This window comes from Jaculus jaculus, chromosome 1, assembly GCF_020740685.1.
Source record: "Jaculus jaculus isolate mJacJac1 chromosome 1, mJacJac1.mat.Y.cur, whole genome shotgun sequence".
NCBI lineage: Eukaryota > Metazoa > Chordata > Mammalia > Rodentia > Dipodidae > Jaculus > Jaculus jaculus.
The window spans coordinates 286,895,785-286,900,365 of record NC_059102.1 but is presented as its reverse complement, the minus strand read 5'-3'; positions in this window follow the sequence as shown (position 1 = coordinate 286,900,365).

Sequence of the window (4,581 nt, the reverse complement as noted above, 5' to 3'; positions counted from 1 at the left end):
AACATATATTCCAACCAAATGAAAACTCATTTATTAGTGAATTCATATTTATATTTCCAACTTTCTGCAAATTATTTTTGCTGACTAAAGAAGAAACGATAATATATTTTATTGGCTATGTGATAACTCATTTTTCATTCTTAAATGCTTTTGGTAAATTGTTAAGCTGTAATAGTATAAATAATTTAAAACCCATGACTGCTTTTCATATTATTCATATCAATAAAATGATTCACTACATTTTCTTTATGCATTCTACTACAATCCAAAAATGAGGTATTTCTCTAGTCCTTAATATCCCTCCTAAACTTGATGCAACCTTTCATTATTATCTTTTATGTCACTTTTTTAGTATTTTTCATTATGCAGAGTAAGAAACAAGAAAATAGACTTATCTTCCCAAGCTTGTAGACTTCTTGTCCCCATTTGTGTGTCATTCATACTGTTGACTATACATGTGAACATGATTCTATGTATATATGCTATTACATACACTTGGATAGTATTTTTAAATGTCATTATTTATTGAATTTTCATGTAAACTTTATATTAAGTGCTCAAGGAATGATAAGTTGAAAGTATTTGTGATTTATGTCTTTCTTAATACAATTAGAGTGTATTTTATGCCATTTGCTGAATATAATAATCATTTCAGTCATGGCTGTGGAAAGTAGAATAAGGAAAAAAGACATATAAAGTTCAAATCATCATCCAGAGTACTCAAATTATAATAGAAATGAAATAAATTCTCTAGAGAGAAAAGACATTAGGCTATGAGAGGCATAAATAGGGGTGACATGACTGGGGCAGTTATTGAAGGCTTCTTGGAAACTGATATTAGCTCTCTGACCTTCAGGAAGAATTTCCATTATGTGATGTCAGAGAAGAGCATGTCTGTCACATGAAAAGAACATGTTATATTATGGGTACTGAAAGTATTTTGGAAATGAGGAAGAATGAAGCATGGTATTAGAAAAAATAAAATAGCTGTGACAAATCACACAATCTTTTTTTTTTTTTTTCTGTTATACTTTCCCAAAGCCACAGACATAACTTAGGGATAATAAATTGGGGAGGGACATAATAATAGTTGTACTTGTGGAGCCTGATAGCTGTGTGTTCATGTGAGAGCTTTTAAGAATGGATGCATGAGAAGACATACAGAGTGTTCATGCCCTATTAGATCATCTGTAAACAACAAATCCTCATCCATTTACTGCTTAAGACTTTGGTCACTAGCTTCTTTGAACCATTCCTGTGTTTTTCTTTTTCTTGGAAGAATCAATCAAATTTATCATTGTGTCATTACTATGCATCTGTATCACAACTCAATCACTTGTTAATCCAAAAGTAATTTATTTTCCCTTAGAAATATCCTGGAAATAGGGACTATATTCTAATTTTATTTCTATCCATTCCACATAGCTGACTCATGCATAATACATATTGGATACATGGTGACAGGAAACGTTAATACCGTAATCAGCAGTGCAGAAGATACTGGCTTCAGATTAACCTTCACACTGTGTGAAAACTTGTACAACCACTATGGAGATCAATATGGATACTCCCAAGAAAGATGAAAACAGTATCTACCCTAAAGGCTCCACTCTTTTCTGCAGAGATATTTGCTCAACCATGTTTATATCTGCTCAATTCAAAATAGCTAACAATTGGACTCAATCCAGATGTCTACCATTTTACAAATGGATAATGAAGATATGGTACATATAGACAGTAGAATTCTTCTAAACAATGGTGAAAAATAATACAGTGAAATTTGTGGGAAAATGGATAGACTTGGAATAGGTCATACTAAGTGAAATAACGTGAGCACAGGAAGACAAATGCTACATATTCTCCTTCATCTGTATTTCCTAACCAGGAACAGCTTGAGTTGCAGGCACACTAGGCAGATAACTCAACGGCCACATAATAGGAATGAAAGGAATTTGGGGGAGGGGAATGGGATATCGGGGGTCAGGGGAAGATATACATAATACTAAATCCAAATGACGTGATATCATAGAAAACTCCCTCCTGGATAGACTAAAGAATATAACCATCATTAGGAATTTAGGGGAATTGACTGGAAAGAAGAGCCCTGGAGAAGTTGGGATTAAGCCTAAACCTAAAATATTTGGCTCTGGTTTGTAACTCACAGTGCAGAAACTGGTTACAACCCACATAGATTTGTTTTATCAGAGCCACCTATGAGGTACCACAAACAAGACAGTTTTCTGTCAAAGCACTTGATTACCCACTTGAGGTAAAAGGTAAGACACTATTACTGAAGACTTCACATGCTGCTGACATACAACACTGAAAGATACAGCTGGAATCTGGAAGGAAGTCAGTCCCCAGATAGCTAGCCTGTATAGTGCTGGAAAGTGCTTGTCCTGGTTTGATACAGGTATCCTCCATAAAATTAGGTGTTCTGGATGCTAGGTTCCCAGCTGATGGAGATTGGGCAATTAATGCTTCCTGAAGGTGGTGTATTGTTGGGGGTGGGCTTATGGGTGCTATAGCCAGTTTCCCTATGCCAGCGTTTGGCACACTCTCCTATTGCTATTGTCTACCTTTTGTTGGCTCCTCTGCTCATGTCATCATTTTCCCATGCCATGGTGGAGCTTCCTCTCAATTCTTTAAGACAAAACAACCTCCATTTTTTTCTCAAAGGCAGCTCTTGGTGGGATGATTTCTTCCAGCAATGTGAACCTGACTAAAACAGTAATTTTGGTATCTCAAAATGGTGTCCAATTGCTGCTAGACAGCTGACTGTGTGGCTTTGGCCTTTTGGAGTTGATTTTCAAGAGGAGTGTGGAAGAATTTGAAACCTTGGCCTTAGAGATGCCTTGTAGTGCAATAAGTACAGCTTGATAGACTATTATGGTTAGAGTTGAAAGACCTGGATGCAGTAAGAACTATGGCCTGTGAGGTTTGGCTGATGAAGGCGAAAAAGAGCTATGCTTGGACTGGGCTAGAAGCAGTTTGTGTGAGAGGCTTGTTGTTATACTCATGTCCTGAGAACTTGTGCAGGGTTGCTTTGTGTAAAAACAGACTGATGTGAGCAGAGGAATATGGCACAGCAAAAAAATGAAATGTCTGGCCAAAACTTCTGCCCATTTATCTGCAATTATATGAGATTACAACCATTGAGTTTGGGCTGGCTGACATGCATTGGGATGACAGAAAAAATGCAGAGTCTTTTGAAAGAGACTGAATGCTGAAGGAGTGTCCTGTTCTTCAAAGTCTGTTTTATTCCTCCCCTGGATTAACAAATTGACATCCAACCTGGTATTATGGAATATAAGAAATACAGGAAAAAGAGGGCCATTGAATTTGCAACATGGCTTTGTGTTTTAGAAATGGCCATGGACAGTGTGAAGCAGAATTGCCTGCATGGAGACCTGAGGGAGCCCTGAGGATGAACCATGGATTGTAGCGGAGATCCAGTGGATGTGACAGGACCATGAGATGTCTGCTAAGAAAACTGCTGGCCCAGATGAAGTTTTCCAGGACTCTGAGTAGCCTAGCTGGAGGAACAGAATTGGAACTCCAGAGAATTGTTGCTGGTTAGAATTATCAGATTTGGAGATTTGTCACTGGGTAGAGTTGTTGGACTTGAAGCTACAGAGTTTGATGTTTGTCCTGTTTATATCTTGTACTGGCTGAATATTTCTTTGCTATGCCCAATGTCATATTTTTCAGTGTGAATATTTTTTCTGCTCTATTATGGGGTTGCTGGGTTGTTTTTTTTTTTTTTTTTGGTATTATGTCTCAGTTAAAAGACCTTGGAATATGGAGATGTTTGAACATCAGTAGGATTGATAAAAACTGTGGGGCCTTTTAAAGTTGGACCGATTGCATTGCATTTTACATCATATATGGCTATCAGCTTATGGGGGCCAGGGGCAGAATGTGGTGGTTAGATTCAAGTGTCCCCCATAAGCATAGATATTCTGAATGCTAGGTTCCCAGCTGATGGAGAGTTTGGAATTAACAGCTCATAGAGGCAGTGAATTGTTGGGGGCAGGCTTATGGGTATTATAGCCAGTGTCCTCTTGCCAGTGTTTTGCACATTCTCCTGTTCCTATTGTCCACCTTACATTGACCAGTGGGTGATGTTCAACCTCTGTTCATGCCATCATTTTCCTCTGCCATCATGGACCTTCCCCCTGAAGTCTACAAGCCAAAAAAAAAAAAAAAAAAAAAAATTTTTTTTCCTCAAAAGCCACTCTTGGTCAGGTGATTTCTTCCAGCAATGAAAACCTGACTGCAACAGTGCTACATGAGCTGCTAGGCAAAAATGGTCAACAGTGTTGTGGGGAAGAAGAGGACACTTCTATATGAAAGCATCCAGCCTAACAAGATGCATACACCTGTGTAATAGTGACACCCAGCCTAGGTGGGTAACCAATGACTCTGATTGGCTAAGAGATCCACTCAGTGGAAAGGAACCCTTAACTGGAACTGGAATCCTATGGAGACTAAGATTATGGACTCCAATGACAAGCTCCCACTAGTCTATCCAAATGAATGGTTACATCAATCAAAATATCTCTCAATTAACAATGTCTA